This window comes from Homalodisca vitripennis, chromosome 7, assembly GCF_021130785.1.
Source record: "Homalodisca vitripennis isolate AUS2020 chromosome 7, UT_GWSS_2.1, whole genome shotgun sequence".
In the NCBI taxonomy this organism is placed as follows: Eukaryota; Metazoa; Arthropoda; class Insecta; order Hemiptera; family Cicadellidae; genus Homalodisca; species Homalodisca vitripennis.
This window is the reverse complement of record NC_060213.1, coordinates 36,628,754-36,650,369: the sequence shown is the minus strand read 5'-3', so window position 1 is coordinate 36,650,369 and position 21,616 is coordinate 36,628,754.

Genomic DNA, 21,616 nt, shown 5'->3' with positions numbered 1-21,616 from the left:
TTTTAATTGAAGATCGAGATCAGATAAGAAAGTTAGTTAGTTACGAACGATGGCCGAGGGAACCTACCATACACTACAAACTTCAGCTCAATAAATAACGAAGGAAAATAAAGTAAAACTTGAAGTCGTTTGTTCGTTATTGGTTTAACTTCCCGTGCGGTCAAGCGGATAACTTCGGGACGTGACCGGAACTGAAACCGCAATATTTCCTGTTCGTGTTCTCAGTATCCCAAACTCTGCTTGCATCACAATTTACACTGAATGATTTATTGGCGATTCCCAATAGGAAATAAGATCAATCAACCTCTTGTATTTATAACCAGGCCATAGAGAATGAATAATGCACCGTTCTTAGGATAGGTAAGTTTTTGTATGGGTATCTTAAGTGGGAGGGGATATTTATGTGTATAGACCTCACACAATTCTTGGATTTTTAAAATTTTGTCTTTCGTATTTATTGAACTAAATATTCTCATTAAGTACATGTATTTCAAACCATATCGCTGATCATTCTGGCCAATAACACGTTTTGTATAATACTAGTTTTTAAGTCGAAAGTAAATGTCTTACGGTTTTTTTTTAAATAGAACACAATTAAATTCGTTGCTTTATAGAATGTTTATTCTTAGGATAGGAGTATAGTATGTACTACTGAACATTTAATTACTCAAATAGTTGATTATTGTAGCCACTCATGGTGTAAGAGGAAACCGCAAATAAACTGATATTGATTGAATATTTTGTTCTAAAAAGATATTGTAAACTTGTTTGGTAAATCCCACATAATTTTTAAAAGGTCCTAACCAGCAATATCGTAGGTCAAGCACAATTTTAAATGACTATGCTATGTCATTTGTTATATCGATTAAAGCTTTAACAAGGTTTAACCTCACTAAATCACAAACAAGTCGTATATTACAAATATTTTCAGCAAATTTAAGGAACAAGGTTTGCCAAAACTTGAGTTCCCAGGTTTTGAATGTCAGAATTTTCAAATATAGACTGGTGACTCGTGGCGCATTGTTTAAAAATGTTACGTTACCATAAATATTTTAAAGATTTTTTTCAAAAATAGTTTGCCAACTCAAAACAGCCTATTATATCTTATTAACATTTTGGTTCTACGTTTATAACCTTCTGCTTTTTTAATTTGTAACTGTCAAACTAACAAATTATGTAATTTCTTTAATTTTACTTTAAAATGATATTTCACATAATTATATTCACTATTAATTTCCCACACTAAAAAAGAATGTTAAAAAGTTTAAAAGTGAACATAACTTAAAATATTATCAAGGAAGGATACCTATCGTAAATGATCTCTTGAAAAATGTCATTAAATACTTTTAATACCGTGTATCTGCCTGTCTATCGACACGATATCTTGAAACCGAAATAACCTTTAGGCTTGAAATTGTGCATAAAGGTTATATATTATAAACTATGTGTTCGACGATTATGTGTGTCACCTAAATGGTTTTGGCTGAGCGCTAGCAAATGATTTCACATTGGCCTTATTAGCAAACTACATGATTGCAATGAGAAGAAAATAGCCAAGTAAATCATTTTTTAAACAAACTTAGTACAATGAAATGAGATTTTGACATATAACATACTTATTCATAGACTCAAACTAAAAATAATAGAGTGGAAATCCAACGTTAAATGTTGGTGACTGGATTTCAGAGCACTCTTGCGTTGTGGCACACTCTCTAACTCAGCAGAACCGGTATTATTTTAATAGTGAAATGAAACTCAATTAAATGAATAAATATGCATATATACATGTGGAAAGATATCCCGTCATAAACTTCATCCGTATACCATAAATTTGCCTGTAATTTCATTTCTACACAGACAAGCGTTCTATCATGGTACATGTCCAACCATGGAATTTAGATGAATTAAGTTTTGTGTCGGTTTTTGTTCCTCAAAATTGTGTTCCGTCTATCAGCTCCACAGGACATCTTGAGAATGTAATGATTGATACATTTTAAATGTTACATGCAACTTCAGAGATCACTGTTACGCAATACCTGGTGTGGCGTAATCCAACCTCGTATACGATTAGGGCACCTGACTTGACTCACCCTGTATATCTCATGTGGCCTGTAGAGGGGATATGAAAAAACGGGTACTAAATCAAATTTACTACTTAAATTCGAAATTGAAGGATTTCTTTCTAGTAATTTAATTGGTTTTTGCCATTAAAAAATTGACAGGAACCAGTAACTTAAACTAATATAGCAAAACACATAATTAGAAACTACTTATCTGAGACCGTTGATTATATCTGAAGTAGGAACGACGAAGGGAAGTTTCTCGTAATAGAGAGTAATGAGCAGTCCAGTCTATTACTATCTCACGTTTGAGTCGACCAAAGGAAGCCAGTATTTATACATAATGTGACTAAGTCAAGGACAAAAAGTATATTATCTTTGATTAGCTATAGTTAAAATCAACAGTTACCTGATGACACATCCCATGAAAGGCAATGTAAAGAGGAGTTCTGACACATTTATCAACGGTAAAAATAATGAAGACTATTCTCGAGTATTTCAAAATGGGAAAGATCTAAATTATCTTGGAATGCAAAGAAGATGCCAGAAGGTAAATTATGTATATTTCGTAGAAGATATGACTTGTAATTAATTCGGATGTGTGTTTTTCATCTGATGTAGGCGGATAACAGAAAAGAGTTCAAAGTAAACATTATTTACAATTTCTCTTTTATAAAATAATCACTGGTAAATCAATAAAATGGGACAACATTTTTTAATATTATTTCATTTACAACTTAGGAGTACGCCCGACCACGTATCCTGTAAACCCTCATCAAGTTTCAAAACTATAAGTGTTATCTGATCAAATCTTGGAGGAATATGATTTATCCCATTGTACGAAACCCTGCCTTGAACTTACTATCACCAAAATGTACTAAAGGTTAACTGTAATAAAGGGAAGAAACCACCTGCCCCCCTGAGGGAGAAAACTTACTTGAATTATGCAAGTCTAATAAAAAATAGCAAGCAATAAGGAAAATATACAGCGCACATAAAATAGGAGTATTTCCTATACACATTTTGTGTTAATATAATAAAAATTTTAGTTGATAGAAGACATAAATCTGGAAGCTCAAAGAAAGTGGAAATCCACCTACCAAAAGGTGGTCGTTTAGAACTAGCCGGAGAAAAAGTGAAACGGTTTGTCTTTTTCGCATAAGTTAAGTAAAGCAGGCGTTAAATAGTTTTAAAAGAGTTAATATAGGAGAATAGTTAAGAAGGAGATTTTTAACCTTGCAGATATGCTGCAAGAACTTTATGTACAAAAGTAATTTTAATATTACTTTTAATTTTATTTTTGTTATGATTTATATACAAGAGTAGTAGTTTGCAGAAAGAAACCATATAATGAATAAGGCTCATGGATTATTATTTTATACTGAAAGCCCTCATTGTACACTCTTCATACTATCTAAAACTGAATTTAAATGTTTATACAAAAATATAATCCGGTCCATTTATAAAGCGGCAGTTGGGTGTAGATAAAAATAGGGACAGTTAACTAAATCTGACGAGACAGCATTAATAATCTTATCGACACTCCAATTACTGTCGCAGAAAAAATGTATCTATCAGTGAAGAGAGAAATACACTATTTATTATTACAATCAGTTCACCGTAGTTATGAACACATTATAAATAATTGGTCTTCTCAATAATAATTTAAAATTAAGTAATATTATAAAGAAAATCATTTATATAGTTAAAACAATAGTTAAAATTACACAATCGTATTTATTAGTATAGCATTCATCGTATTTATGATTATATAATAAAGTTCGTTTTTTTCCTCTACTATAAGTGCCACTCTAAGTCTAACCGTGATCAGGGTCCAGGTATTATTAAGTATATATGTGAACCGCATCCGTTCCTCCTGAGTTTTGAAATGTAGTTTCAGTATCTAAATGGGGTATAGAAAGATATGCTGAGTATCCCTGCTCTGTGGGTGGCAGCAGCATAGCCTAACTGCTACACACACACACACACACACACACACGCGCGCGCGCGCGCACACACACACACACACACACACACACACACACACATACACACACACACAGGAGAGAGAGAGAGAGAGAGAGAGAGAGAGAGAGAGAGAGTGAGAGAGAGAGAGTGAGAGAGAGAGAGAGAGAGAGAGAGAGAGAGAGAGAGAGAGAGAGAGAGAGAGAGAGAGAGAGAGAGAGTGAGAGAGAGGAGAGAGAGAGAGGAGAGAGAGAGAGAGAGAGAGAGAGAGAGAGAGAGAGAGAGCGAGAGAGAGAGAGAGAGAGAGAGAGAGAGAGAGAGAGAGAGAGAGAGAGAGAGAGAGAGAGAGAGAGAGAGAGAGAGAGAGAGAGAGAGAGAGAGAGAGAGAGAGAGAGAGAGAGAGAGACAGAGAGAGAGAGAGAGAGAGAGACAGAGAGAGAGAGATAGAGAATTTTTTACTTGATGAAGCATCGCTAAAAACCTTGTTAATCCACATAAAAATTGTCAATCAAGCTCGAGCTCAGATAGTTTTATATTATAGAACGAATATAGCTTAGATATACGTATCCACAATTTCGCAAATGGAAAAAATGTTTTGAGTAATGATATTGGGTCCTTGAAATTGATGTTACGAGTCAGGTTCTTACTAGAAAAAGATTAATGAACAACGTAAAACCACCTTTAGAACATTAGTAATATTAAAATATCTGCTGAAGAGAAAATAACTGTATGTTTCAAATTCTTTTTATTCTAGACTTTTTATTATATATATATATATATATATATATATATATATATATATATATATTACCAATAAATATTTTACATTTAACAACATATAATTCTACATATTACAATTTGGTGTATTAAATTGACATAACAGACAACCCAAGGAAATAATGCATGAACATTTCAAAAAATATACAAAGAAAACATTGGTTTTAAATTTACAAATTTATTAAATTCGCCCATCTTATACCATATTGTTACTGGATTGAGTATTATTTTACATACTTATGTGTACTGAACTGGAAACTTTTCAATGTAAAAATTGAAAAAAAACCAAATTTTAACAAAAAATTACAGAAAAACACCCATTTTCACAACTATCAGATTAAATAAATAAGATAAATAACTATTCCAATAAATATATAAGTACATTACACCAATTAAACATATAAAAACGACACTTAAACACATAAATACCTAAATGCGGACTTGACTTAAACATACTCTAAATTTTACATGAATTACAGGATAAATAAATAAATTAATAAATATATAATTATATGGTTTAATCCTATCCAAGTTTAGTCTAAGTTATGTTACGTCAAAGCGTTACAGTGTTTGCAATATCTTTATTTACGTTGTAAAACGTTTCCCATATATTTGAAAAACTTAGTGTATGACAGACGTTTATTAACTGTTAGTACAGTTGAAAAACGTGTTTACTTAGTTCTTCATCAACAAATGTTTATTTATACCAGACGATTTACGTTTATTTCTTTTAAGTTCCTGGGCTACTCAAAAGTTAGGGAAAACGTATTCTAGAAGATAAAATAAGCCGAAGTGGCGATTTACTTTTATTAAATATCATTTAATTTTTTTCCGGTTCCCCATGTCGAAACACTTGCTTACACAGCAGCATTCTTTAATTATTACGGCCTTGTTGTAGAGAGCCATCAGTCATCAGATCATACACGAATATATCAGTGAGTTTTGATTTAACATACGTTAATTAAAGATCGTTCTCCACATTCGGGTTGAAATATTTCAAAATATTATTTTGCAAGAGACGATCTAAATAACGTAGATGATAATTATTACAGTCCACACGTAAATAAAATAAAATGTTTCTTAATTTTATTGTGAAATAAATTTCTTTTATACATACTCAGAATTATGTAACTCTGGTGTTCATAATTTATTTCTTTACGAAGTCTTATTTTCTGACTTTATTTGATCTTGCTTTATCTGTTAAATAACAAGGATTCATTGCTGTTAAATCCCCGAATCTACATTCTTATTATAATGCAAATTGCTGTGAATTCCTATGCTAATTTCTATAATCAAACTATTTCCATTTTACACAGTCTTGATTTCCTTCCTCAAGACGTATACCAGGTTGCTTCCTTCTTCAGCATAAAACCTGTAAACTATTACATGTTCCCTTATAGTCTACAATATGTTTGTCTCCTGTCCTCCACTAGGTTGAATGTTTCAAACTTCGCCTTATTAAATTTAAATTTTATTTTATGAACTTTGCTGAGTGTTGGTCCAACCTCCTCTAATGCTTATGCTCTCTTTGACATATTTGAAGCTCTTGTGTTTTTGAATATGGTAACATCAGTAGTCCAGGGTTTCATTTCTTTTTGACACTTTACACTTGTTTATAATATGACTGCTACTGTAATTCCCATCTCCCTCCGCTCTTCTACCTTCAAATCTAATGGTAAACGATCACAATTATTGTAATCTACACTGTACAGTAGGTTAACGCTCTGTGAAACGTGAAAACATCTAGGATATTAGATCCTTTCGAGGTAGCTCATGCATCGTCATCATATTCATTACATTATAAGACACTAAGACCTACGAAGCACCAAAAACCATATTTTCCATGTGGAAAATAATCAGTCGCAGCTACATTGATTGCACCAGAGGTATAAAACACTTAAACAGTGAACAGAGGCTTTTAGAATATAAATTTTTAACATTTTATTTTCGTACAGAAATGCTAAAATCAATTAGCCACTAGCTGAATGCTAAAGACCAGTTTGAGCTGCAATTTCATATGCCGTGAGCAAAAGGTGTGATGAAAACCCCCTATTGGATTCTAGCATGAGTATGATGAAGGTGGAATATACCTCTAGTGTATATCAGTAAAATTAAACAATCTAAGCATTTTTTTATCATATAAAAGGTATAAACTTATAACAAGTAAACAAAAGGTGTGATGAAATCTCCTTTTTGAATTCTAACATGGTTATGATGAAGTCGAGATATACCATCAGATTATATAAGTAAAATGAAACAAGGTAAGCTTAATTGCTTTAAAGGTAAAAAATAATAAACCGCAGAATAAAAACTGTGATGAAATTTCCATTATATGCTAACTTTAATATTAATTCAATGATTTCCAAATGTCCAATATGTAAATTGAAACCACCGAAGCTACATTGTATCAGAGGCAATTGACCAATAGCAGGTAAACAAAAGCTGTGAAAACTTACCCCTTATAGAATTTAATTTTGAGGCAATTTAACCCGAATATACTACTAGTTTGTATAATTGTGTAAAAAAACAGGTGAAGCTATACTATGTATTAAACCGATAAAAAATGAACGAAATCTGAGAGGAAATGTCCCTTATATGCTGTTATATTCAAGGGATGTAGCCCAATTACCCAACTAGTTTGTGTAAACGTGTGAAATGAAACAACCGGGGCTATATTGTATCAGAGATATTAAGCCCATAACCAGTAAACAAAAGCTGCTATGAAATTTCCTTAATAAAGTTTAATGTCAGTACAATGAGGTCCGGTTACACCAAAGTAATCAAATTATATTATAGATAAATTATATAGATAATTCTCACTCTCCTGGTCGTAAAATTGTACTTCCGTTTTCTCATGGAAATACTTTTTGTGGCCTTAAACACCTATTGCAGTTTTACCTTACTGTTTGTTGTTTTAAGATATAATTTATAGTTAGACATTGTTTGAATTTGTATAAACTGATTTACAACTAAGATCCAATGAGGAATTTTAATGTAAGGGATTCTTTTATATTATTTAAACGCCTGATTATTTTTGCCAGTGTCCTGTAATCTCTATTAAACTAAATAAACCCACAAATCGATTTTTTTGCAAACTGATTCTTAAACTTATTTATCGTTTATGTTTTATGGTTACCAACTCGTCGAAACATTACTGTGACAACCATACATTATTCGAGCTTTCCACAATATTATTACGTAGGGAGACCATTTAAATTTGATTTTAAATGCGTTCCAAATTTGGGGAACATCTTGAATTTTTGAACAAGTCAAAACGTTGATGCTATTGACGTATCAAAATCCAAAAAATTAAATTCACTCTTAATGTCATCATCAAACTTAGTGGGCGATTTTGAAAGTCACCAAAGTACGAACATATTTAATCGCCCGGGCTTAGGGGGTTTCTTTCAAAGATCCACACAACTCTTTATCCTTATAATTAATTTTATAACTACGCTAGACCAATCGTGCTCTCAATTAAGCAAATCAGCTTGAACGTTTAATCGTTAGATTGCCAGATTTACCGCAGGGAACGGACTGTAAATCATGTCACCAATTGACCAGGAGTATTTTAGCTGGAATTGGGTTGTTATGGCGAATTCAATGTTGCAGGTTGATTGGATGCAACGCCACCTGGCGTCCAGATTGTATGGAACTCATTTAATTCCGCCTGCTCTTATCCACGTTGTTGGTATCTCTAGAATGAATTTTCTAGCTTTGCTTAGCTGTCACTATGAATGTTGGCAAGATTTCTCTTCTTATAACCTGACCATCTATCTACCCGAGTGAATGTTTTTCCGTTGAATATTTTAAAAAAATGGAGCTTTGGTATTAAAATTTTTACTGTAACGTCTTTTTTACATAGGTAACATGTTTGACTCCTTAACAATACGTGGCTAATAATTCACTTAGCCTGATTATCCACATGATATCTGGAGATAAGTTTTACTTTCTGCAGATCGTAGTACCTATACATTTTCCATTATAATTCGTTTCTATATAGACAAGAATTAATTCAAAGAAAGGTGCATGTCTATCCCAGAGGTCTGACAGAGTGTTATTAAAGACTTAGAAAACAGTAAATTATATACCAAAAGAACATGTTTGGTTCTAGTTAATGACTGTTTACACAGAAACGCAAAATAAAGAAGAGAAATAACAAAAACTTTTTTGACATCGTTCCATTCATGGGAGCTATTTAATTCAATCAAGAACTGTCCAAGTTTTTTGTTAATTTTCTTTTGACATTAAAAATTATCAGTTTTTCTATCAGCGTATTGTGATGGCGCTGGTTAGACAAAAATACATCGTTATGCTCCGAAACCTGGAATAGAACACCGCACACATGCATTTATCAGGGTAAAATAAATTAAAACGAATGTCCAAAAAAAACCGAATTGAAATTATATTTTATTCCCATCCTTGAAGAGCCGAAAGCAATAAAATTAAATCATTCGACATATAACGTAGTTCTCGAATTACAAATTATTGAATACTCCCAAATTGATTTTCTGTAAGAAACAAGTTGTGCGGCTTTAATGAATCAAAACCTTGTGAAATATTTATTATTAAAAGGAAACCACTCCAAATTAATAATTTCACTGTTGTATGTATATTATATACCAATTTTCACCACAGTTAAATAAAACATACTACATTAAGGACCTGAAAGATAATTGAATTTAATTATGTATCCTAACTGTAGTAAAATATAGTTATATATGTTCCCGCTGGCAAGTATTGTACTTAGCGGGTCCTCAGAAATGTATAATTTCTTGAATAAATGCAATTCAATTCAACTCAAAATTCAAGAAATATTCATTTCATTATAATTCAAAATTTTTAGTCTTAGTTCAAATTTATTGTTCTGAATTTAGATCTGGGTCTTAAATTGACTTAGATCTCACGATTTAAATTTTGCGCTATAATAAAACAATAACAAGAAAATTGGTTGTGATTAAAAACGCCACATGGTGATTTTCTATCGACAAACTTGCTAGTTGCAATTATTTATGACCAGCAGCTCGCATAAATTCTCTTAATTAACTATAGCCATTTATCAAAACTTTATTGAACCGCCATTAGAGTTCATGAGGGAGATTTGTATTGCAGTTTTTACTAATAGTGGCTTTAGTATCTAAAAATTATAACGTTATGATTCTAGGTTGGTATTTTTATTTCACAAATAAACCTTGCGGTTATTATTGCACGATTAGTTAATTATGACTTGCTATTTATATTGCACTTATTAAATTTGCAGTATTTACTGTTTAGCTTCAACCTATCTCTTACAGAGTATTATTCTTGTTACAGCCTGAACGCCTTTTACATTAGTTTGATAGATTAACATGTATGTTGCTCTCGCTTTACCATAATATATATTTCAGTTTATATTTATAGACTTTTTATAGTATTATTTATTGACTGCAGAGAACCATTGGAGATAAATTAAATGACAAGCTATCTTTGATATAACGTATTGGCGTAATTATAAAATTGTACATTAACGTGATAAATAGTTATATGTTTCAATTATATATCCATATATATCTTTATAAAAGAGTAACTAATAAAATTGTATGTACAAACAGGATTATTAAAAGCCAGAAGAAGAATAGATCATATATTTCACGCAACAGGCTTGACTGGATGGATTCAAAATGTTGTCTGTACGTTATATTATCATATACATATTTTCTCAACACTGTTACTCGTTATTGGTTAGTATTATTTTTGACGAATATCTTGAAACTAAATTATTGGTGGAATAATAACAATAAGCCCGAAAAGTAATTTTTATGTTTTGTTTCTTTGTAGCTGATGATCTTGTTGCCAAGCAATTCCTCGCGTTCCTTGTCCGAAAGTAAAATTTTCGTTTTTCGTACTATAAATTAGCCCTTTAATGCGATTTTGAATGTATAAACAGTAAAGTAAGATATACGTTGTGGTGTTGTCCTTCTAAAGAGATCACGTGGTCGTGATTATAAGTTGTTTCGCTAAATGGCTAATCCATTTGCAATTTTGTCTTAGGTGAGTTCTTGAGTCCTAAAATTGTTCTTCTTTGAAGACTACTTTGCGTAATTTGTCTTTTTGTGACTACGGCTGCAATGTCGAGCCAAGATGCTGACGCCGCGGTGTGAGTCGACATCGACTTGAAGGGAAGTAATTTTTTAAGTATTCTAAGCGATTAAGTTCATAGACAAAAAAATTCACAACTCACCCCTCCCCACAGTTCACTTCCAGATATTGTTTTAGTTAATTATTTTGGAATCAACGTGACAAGGCAAATTTTTATTTTAGCATCAAAAGGTGAAGCTTATAAGTTTTACTTGCTATGATTAAAGTAATGAGTATACTTTAAAATATATAGTATTTATTACTACAACCTTAAATATCTCCAACGCTATATGTTTTGTCAATTCAAAGTCTCTTTGAAATTCACTAGGAATATCTTGTGGACAAAAGGGAAAGAGAGGTTTTGCTAACCCGCTAAGTGATAGCAAAATAAGCACAATTATTCCAAACGGTAGTTGAGGCTTATTCCGTTCTGGAGATATCCTCCAAATAGTTATTTAAGCCGAATCGCATTGCGGGATATACAACATCGACGTTTTCAATGTTTTTTACTCAGGAAGGTAAAATTTCTACTTCATAAAGTCAATTGATTTTTGTTACGACGCGACGTGGCGATAAGCAACTAGAGAGAAATAAAACTTTACCAATCTACGAGTGATGGACTTTGCTAACAGTCAGCTAACAATTTTGACACGTATAAATAATTAACAGATTAAGTAGTGATACAAATCTAACGTATGTGGTCATAGACCATCATGCTAATTTGAGCGATATAAGGTATGTATAACGTGTATCACACTGTATCAAGGCGTCACTGCTATTTTAGATAAGACTTAAATATTACTTTTGTAGCATTATTTTACTATATAGGGAGTGTATGCGTAGCTACCAAATGAGAGTTAGATAACATCATTATATGTTCTGTATTGAAAAGGTAACAACGTATCATCGAAGGCTAGAATAACGAAAAAAATAGAAAAACTTAAATTGTTAAACTTAAAAAGTAAGTGATTAACCTACCCAGCAATTGTTATTTGCCAGAATGAATAGCCACAAGTAAGGTACGACTGCCTGACAGTGTTACAATGTAACTACACAGAATTAAACGAGGTCCACACAACAATCAGGACAGCGGACTGTGCTGCACACAATTAACCTGCAACATTAAATTACCCGCCATAACCAAACCCATGGCACTTGTACTACCGTAGCTGACGACTTTTACAATAAAATAAATCAAAAAATAAAAATTTTTAGCAAATCCCACATTTTAATGTCAATACATTACATAAGTACAACTATACGTGTCAGTGCAATGTGCACGTTTAACGTTTTGTCTACTTTATATACTTTAGCATACATGAACAGTTCATTTTGGAACCAACGTAAATTCGATATTGCATTACGAGGTTATGGAAAAAGTAAAATACAAAATTACAACTTTTAACTACCACATTTACAGTACACTAGACAATATTTGACTCAATATCATCCTTTACATAATTACGGTAATAAAGTTAAAGTCCAGTGATAAATGTAGTACACATTTACTCGGTTAATGATGCTACATTCTTTTCACACCGATTGAATTTTTAACTGAAAACAAGTGTCTGCTTAAACTTTTACCAACGTTAATCCTTTGTTAATTACCAGAGGCAATTGAGCTTATCAGTTTTCAATTTATAGCCATATCATTTTTGCAGTTTTTAAACATTACAACTGATGCAATTTTCAGTGACGTATATTAATTAAAAGATTAACAATTAGGTGCGCTTGAATATGTGAGTTAGATTCACCGTTACTACTGGTGCCTCAGAGCTTCATTTCTACTTGCAGTAAGATACCATCAAGGTCATCCGTTACTTTAAGTTACTGCTGTTTATTTTAACTTGTGTCTAGAATAATATAAGTTTTATAAAAAAATGTTATTGCTACTTTCTTATTGTTAGCTAAAAATTTGCAGCATTTAGAAAACGAGCGTGGTTCATTGGACTTAAACAGGACTTTTTAATGGTGAGAAATAATTTTGATTTGCTATTGCATAATGATCGTTTACAAATATAAATTGCTTGATACACTTATTGTATCAAAATGAACCACTGTCAACAAGTATGGGTCTAGAATAAGCTATTCTCATATACATGAACTCAAGGATAAACGTCTTTGGTGGGCATCATAAGTCCTTTATACATTTTCTTAAAGTCACATTTAAAATGTTGGTGAATTTTTAATGTGACTATTAAATATTCTTGATTATACAAACATATCACAAAGAAACGATAAATCTAAAAATATGTCCGATTTGCATTTCTCAACTTAATTAGAGGCAATCTTGTAGGAGCAAGGAGTGTTGCTTTTAAATCAATATTAATAGTAGTTAATAGAGTTAACATCTCAAGATATAACGTAAATAAAATAAACATCTAACATTTACTTCTAAATTTTAATCCTAATATTATAATGAGCACGGTCTTGTTTTCTTCAATATACTGGACATAAGCGACTTATTCCAAGATAAACAACAGCATCGGCTTTTACAAAACAACAAAAAACACTGTACTGCAGGATATATATCGTCATCGGCTTGTACAAGGTAACGGACAACATTGTAATGCAGCATATGTAACGTCTTCGGCTTGCATAAGGCAACGAAAAACATTGTAATGCAAGATATGTAACGTCATCGGCTTGTACAAGGCAGCAAACAACATTGTAATGCAGTATATTTAACGTCATCAGCTTGTAAAAGGCAACGGACAACATTGCAATGCAAGATATGTATCTCCATCCGCTTGTATAAGGCAACGAAAAAAATTGCAATGCAGGAAAAGTAATGTCATCGGCTTGTAAAAGGCAACGGACAACATTGTAATGCAAGATATGTATCTCCATACGCTTGTATAAGGCAACGAAAAACATTGCAATGCAGGATAAGTAATATCATCGGCTTGTACAAGGCAACAAAAACATTGAAATGCAGGATATGTAACGTCATCGGCTTGCACAAGTCAACAACAACACTACAATGCAAGATATGTAATGTCATTGGATTTTATAAGGCCTCGGACAACATTGTAATGCAGGATATGTAACGTTTACAGCTTGTCAAGGCAACGGATAACATTGTGAAGAAGGATATGTAACAAATTGGTTTGTGGGATATGAAAGAGCACCTGCTTGTAGAAGGCAACGACCAACATCGACATGCAGGATACGAGTCAGTATTGGATTGAATAGTCCATGCAAAAGCGTTGGTTCTCACTGTGCATTGTCGCTGTTTATGCTGTTAAATTGGTAAAAAGATATCACAATTTGGTACATATATTGATCTCATATATTTATCGACTAATTTTATTTCTATATACATCTCGGTTTTAGAACGGTTGATGGCTTGGCTGTAGTTCCAAGAGGACAGTTCTAATTGTACCTAAAATAATTCATTTTGTAGAACTTCTTAATATAAACTCTTTAATATTGTAATTTAAACGTAATAGGATCCACAATTCTCTCAGGTCACGTCTTCTATTCATCTCTCAATCAGTTTATTCCGGGGCGTGAGCAGAGCAGCTATTGTCAGCATTGAGACGGGAGACAACAACAACAACTACTCTACAGGCGTTACACAATTACAATGCCACCGTACCCGGGGGTATTGTGAGAGTTGTACGTGTCACGGTGGCATACTGTACTTCAGTTTGTCAACTAACACAATGGATTATATTGTCTGTTAGTGCTGTATTATATTGTACTATATTTATATTATATTATATATAATCCGAGAACAATCGTGGCAAACAGAAATATCTACTTAAAAGTAATTAGTGACAGCTAGACCAAAACTTCCCTGTTACAACCAAACAGTTATCAATTTTGTCAACCACGACTGTGGTTTGTATGTTATTTTATTCGTGTATTGATCTGCAATAATATTAATTTCATATAATTTTAATTATTATTAATATATTTTATCGTGCAGTAGGTTAATTATAGTTATTAATTTAAAATTCATTTTAAAATGTCGTGTAGAATAGTATAAAAGGTTTTAAAATAGAACTATGGGTCACTTCAAAAAGAATAACAAGAACTAGAGATGACACCTCATGCAGTTTTGTTTAAGTCTCATTTAAGAATCAGTTATATATAATACACATGCGCATGTATGTACAAGTTACACTCCAAAAATAAGACAGGAGTAAATTACAGCAGCCGTGATTCCCCACTTTTTGCCATCATGTTGAAAAACCCTATAACACTAATTGCTTTAAGTGTAATAAAACATTTGTAACTCTTTCTTTCACAAAATACTTTTGTATATTTATTACAAACCGACTTGATATTCAATAACAGAAATCCAAAGATCAATATATATTTAAGTTAAAATATATCTGTAAAACAAATATATATTAAACATTCTTGTTTTAAACAAAATTTAAAAAGTTTTTTGTATTTAACTAATTAAAATATTGAGAAAATAACACACAATAATGTATATTTAATTTATTTGTTTTATGCCTAGTTTCAAACTACTATGGTTGTTCAATATTAATAGAGCAATAAATTTAAACCAATTAAAAGTACTGTTTTATTTTTATATTGAGCATTGTTCTACTCTGCTCTTTTGTATAATGGAATTGTAATATAACCTGCAAATCCGAAAAGAGATATAATGAAACACTGTCTCGACTTATCTCTTATTTCACAAAAATATATGCGCTGTTGGTGAAACAAACATGGACTCGACCGTAAATCTTCTTTATCAGCTATTCTTTAACTGGACCACTTTGAGTGATGTCGGGTGATGGATTTATCCTGACCTAAATTTTATTTTGAAACGAAATTTAATTTAGTTTTTTTAATGTTCAATTGGGTGAGCATAAGCGAAGGTAATAAATTAAAATTTTTGTTTCATATGCTTAAAAAAATATTTTTATAAGCTATTATATAGTGTGCATTTGATTTTAGGTATATTTCATATTCAACTTAGTGTAGCGTCTGATATTTGATAGTCTCGTACTTAACTTCTGGATCTAGGGTTTAAAGAGGACCAGAAATCACCTTTATCAGTCCCTTGGTGATGCTGGTGCTTTTAATAACACCGAAATCATGGCAAGTAGCAAGTAGTAGTATTGGAAAGTTACTGTACTGTTAAGCCTTGCTATAGATACAGCCTGAGTTGCTACCCTTTAGTACGACTCTTCTACTTTAGCAACATTTTGTAATCATTGACAGAGCAGGAGAATTCGGTTTATCCACAGTAACCGTAGTCAGTTTAGATATTTGGTATTAAATTGTTTGATTGGCTGGCAAAATTGCTAGGCTTACAGCCTGTTTCAATCTTAGATTGATGCTTAAAGTTTGACCTTTAAAATTTCCTGTGTTTGCTTGTCCTTGGTAATTAAGAACTTATGTTCCATTGTTTAAAAGACAATCTAACTTGCAAATTATTAGCTTTGTGGTTGATATTATAACTGCCATTTTTCAGTAATCAAACTACGCAATGTAATATAACTGGCACTTCAACCCTTACCAGACATATTGGCAATATCATTAAATTATTGAACTGTACTTTCTCCAAGGATTTCAACGCAAGAATTGTAATAACACTGTTGAAGGATACAACGCTGTTGTACGTGTATCCTACGTAGCCTATCGTCTTTAGGAGTTAAACAAAACCTGTTATAACACTACTAAAGAGTTCAACGGCAAAGTTAAACGTGTACAATGACTAAGCCCAATTGTGGTTAGGGTTCTACTTCATGAACGTGAACACACTGGTACCACCACTGGTACCACGCGTGAACCACCAAAGAGTGTCTCATAGACTCGGGCTGTGTACCTACCGAAGGCAAATAATAACCACTAACAAGGAACAAAAAGGAACACCAACAGAAAAAGTATTGAATATCGAGTTTAGCTCCAGTTCACCTTCCTTTTATTGCAGCGTCTGGTATCTGACGCTGCCTCAGACTTGACTCCTGGAATCTGGAGTCATGTTCATCTGAAGACATCCAAGGAAGGTCGACGATGTAGAAGCTCAAAACTAAACATTTACATCGTTTTGACATCAAAGACACCTATACATAGGTGTAGTTGTTGTCTCATTATCTCATCAGGTATACAACTGAGTACACTACGATGTGATAGACACGATCTCTATTCATGGTGGAGCAACCGAGATTTTACACATAAAGTAGCTATGGTAAGAAGGGTTGATTCAATTGAATTTTGAGTTTAGCTCTAGTTCACCTCCCTATTTTTAACCTTAAAATGCTTGAGCAAAACTCAAAAATGTATTGAAACAACCCATCCTACCATTGCTACGTCATGTGTAGAAAAAGGATATTTATAAGTTTTTGAAAATGAAATAAAAGTTGATTTACGTATATAGATTTAAAAAATATACTTTGAGCTTAATAAGTGAAACAAATTGTCAACTAAAATACAATTTTGAGTGTAATTCCGTTATCGGAAATCAACGATCGTTGTTTTGAACGACCGGCCAGTAATTCTACTTTAAATATTTATATTTTATTTGAAACACGTTTTATGCATATTGTTATGTATTTGGAGTCAGATTAATTAATAAACAAACTATTAGTTTAACAATATCTAATTAAATATCATAAATTATTTACAGTCACTGATCATAAAATCTCTAAATGTAGAGAAAAATATTTAGATAGTTGTTAATAGTTGTTGTGGGAGTGCCGATAGCCGAGCGGTCTAAGTCGTTGGACTTTGGGTCTGAGTTAGAGATAGCGCAGGTTCAAATCCTGTCTTTGACCATTGCACTTTTTATCAGTACCATTGACCTTCTACTGTATCGACTCTCCCCCTTATTCTGTTTGATAAGATCCTCGCACAGGCCAGTGGCCCATGAGGGCGGACAGAATAAGGCTTGAAAGGGGATCGGCCTATCCTTAAATATATATATATATATATATATATATATATATATATATATATATATATATATACATACATACATACAAGTTCAGCTCACCTATTATGTGTCCACTAAAGAACACGTTTAAATATTTCGCAATTCATGCGCAAAGTCCTCCATATATCATGGCACTATAATTTTTACTAAACGCTTCGTAAAAATTTCAATGATCGTGTACTCACGATCAATGAAATTTTGTGACTTTTTCAATTTCAAGAACTTAGAAAATTAGTTTTTTAACCTTAAGTACCTTACCTATATAACCATATATTATTTTTAATCATTGGGTCGTTCAAATGGTCAAAAGTAATAATTCATATCGTACTACTAAAATACAATATATCCAGGTTTTGTAATCTCTGAAAATTAATTTTGAATATTTTTTAAATATAATTGTTATCTGTGGATAGCAACTGTTTCGTACTAACAATATTTAACAGCATATGCAACGTTATTCGCAAAGGCATTCTTTGTGAGGAAATAAAAATAATATCGTAATGGGTATCTTAGAAGCGCAATGATATAATGGGAAATGTGGCTTACCGTAAATCCATCCCATTTAACTCTCTGCTGCGGAAAAGGCTCTGTGTTAAAGAAGTGCCTCTTGTTTAAACATCAGGTGGTGAAGAGATTGGCTCATATATTTCGTACCCTCACAGCACACTTTCCTGTACGAGCATCATCATATAATACGCTGTACGAGTTTTACCTTTTTACATTTTACGAAAGCTTTTAATGTTTCTGATTTACATACAAATAATTTGATCTTGCATAAAGATATAAATTTACAATTTTAATCAAAAAACAATGAAATAACCTAAAAATATGATGCACAGGTGTAATAAGCGGTATAGATGATGTAAAAGAGTACAAAGTTTGGATTACAAGAAAAATAGTCCGTAAAATAATATTAAAAACTTAATATTGACTAAAACATGTTGAAAAGATAACAGGATTTTAGAAATTTTCATCGTAATATGTTACAAAATGTATAAAACAATGTTTAGAGGATTGGAATCTATACTCTTCGTCTGGGGGGGGGGGGTTATTAATACATACAATCAAGACCAGAAAGAAGAAACAAAATCGTTAATCTAAACACGAATGCTGCTTGAAGTCAAGTCAAGGCGTTCTCTCTGCATACGATGCAAGTCTCGAGCAAGAGAAGTCAAGAGCACAATCACTCGTCACATTAGCACAGGCGAAAGTGGGATACAAACAAGAAAATCAATGTCGGCACTTTCTTCTGCGTGCCATCTGAAACAATGGGTCAGGAAAGCTATAGCAACGACGGCGATAGACAATCTGATTCCGGTCCTATGTTTTGGTCCTAGAACTTAGTGTCATGGTGTGTGTACTTTGATCGTTGAGGTTTATTTAATTGTTGAAATATGTATACGTTGCATAATTTGTTCTTTTTAATATTGGCACAAAAAGTGGCCTAACCGTACCGAATGTTGACTTAGCGGTTTTTCTGCTAGTTGTATATATGACGCCTCAATAAGATTGCATTTAAAGAAATTCTTCTCGCGGTGTACCATACAGGCTTTATTCTAACTCATGTGATGATTTTCAGACCAGCAATGGTGAGCAATTTTAGACTTTATCAAGAGTACTTTTGTCGTATTTGTTCGGTATTCTTCAATTCTCACGTGTGGTCTTTTTTCTCGCCTATTTATTGATTAATACAAGAACGTGTTATACTGTTAACTATAGTTTTTTAAATCTTGTATTCCATATTTTTGTTTGGGTTTTACGAGACTACAATCACTATGCTCTATCAAAAGATTAGTATGCTACTTCTCTAACGGCAGAATTTTTATGGTTTGAATGAAAATTATGATATTATGGCCCGTGTGTGTTTTCTTACGATAAACCATTGTATTAAGAGAGTCCTTATCTCTTATTACACACTCGTCCAGAAAGAAGAATTTGTTTTAAAATTTTAACTACATGTTAAGGTAAAAATGGAGCGAAAGGTTACTGGGGAGATAGTTCGGCGTCTACATTAGTAAAATCAACTGAATTATCATCCACGTATTTCCACCAGATCCTCGGTTTGAACTAAGTTTAAAACAGGGATTTTAGCTGAAATTCTTTTTAAAAAATATTCGAGAATAAGTGTGATAGAGAAATATCTCTCATCTTTACAGTAAATTTTACCCTTTATTTTAAAATAATTAATTTCAGTGCGAAGTTATAAAGTTGTTATAGTTAGTTAATTATAATGGGACGTTTTTTTTCTCTTGTTTAATGTTTGATCTTCCTTTAGCCGAAATTCAATGATTTGGAATGTTTCTGGAACTTTAAAAGCATGTCTTGGAGTTCTTTTAAATAAACAGAAGAATAAAGGAAAACAGAGAAAATAACGGTCGTTCTCTCTGACTTTACAGTTTGAGAATACAAACGAGCGCAAAAAACGAATGACTACTGAAAATTCTATATAAAAGAATGCAAATTTCTAGGACCTTAGGAAACCATCTAGTTTTCCAAGCCACTAGCCACTTGATGACGGGTAAATTATTGTTCAAAGATAATATAAAATAGCTGCTAATTCTTGGAGAATACAGAGAAAAAATGCATAAAATAAAGGGCGATCAATGACGGTGTTTGCCAGGTTTTATGGAAATATTAAATGCCAGAGAAACTTCTTCTTCAAAATGAACTAATTTTTGTCTTTGAAATCTTGCATAAAGTTTTATACCTCAATAGGGAACATTGAGAATGATGATGGTGCATGTCGTTCCATAGCAATTTACAGAGCATTAGTGATTTTTAGATATTTACATCGGTCTACTTGTTAAACACGATACCAATAACAAAAAACATAATAAATACAGTTTGACAAATATTTTAAAACAGAGTTGTATGTCATTTTAATGAGTTTTATAGTAACATGGCTAGTTAAAGACTTGAAATTATCATACAACCTCACCTACGCTAGTGCGGGTACTACAACAAAAGAGTGTTCTGAAATCAAATGTTTTAAACTTACGAATGTTTTCACTATTAATGTTTTGTTTTACTCTATGAATAAAAATGTTATATAATCAAATCTCAATGTATTGTATTAGGTTTGTTTACAAATGTTTTCTGCTATTTTATCACTGTCATCAAAGTTATCTTAAGACCAATATAAAAGTATTCAATAACGATCAATCAAATTCCGTAGAGTTACAAGCACCACCATCAAACTCTGTGTTCCTCGAATAAAAATGAATATTCATGCGGAATTTCAAGTCTTTTTGTCATTTTGTTTCAAATACATTTTGAGCAGAGGCAGACAAAAATTAAAATATTACACTCTCTCGAGGATAGGCGTTACTAAATCTCAGCCATTACAACCAGTTGCTAGGACGTATCTCTAAATTTAAAAAATAAACATCGCAAAACTATGGAACAATCCTTTTATGACATTAATATTTCTTAGTCTCTTCTCCTATTAATTTATATAGAGGTTATGTTATTAAGATGGGATATTAACAAAATACTGAAACATGTTTATTGACTGAAATAGGTTTCAGCTATGGTAGTACCTATCAACTAATATACTTTTCAGGAATATGTCAGTTTCTATTTAATGCAGATTTACCTAGTCTTTAGTACATTGAGAGACATTCTAAGCTAGGCCTATTAGCCTATATGTTTAGGAATTTACTCCAAATATGTTACATCAGGGTTTTTTTGAATATTTTATCATCATTATCAATAACTTTAGGTTATGTACATAACTGATTCTTTCTCATAAAAAATTGTGCAGTTTGTAATGGACTGCCCTTTTCACTGACCATTA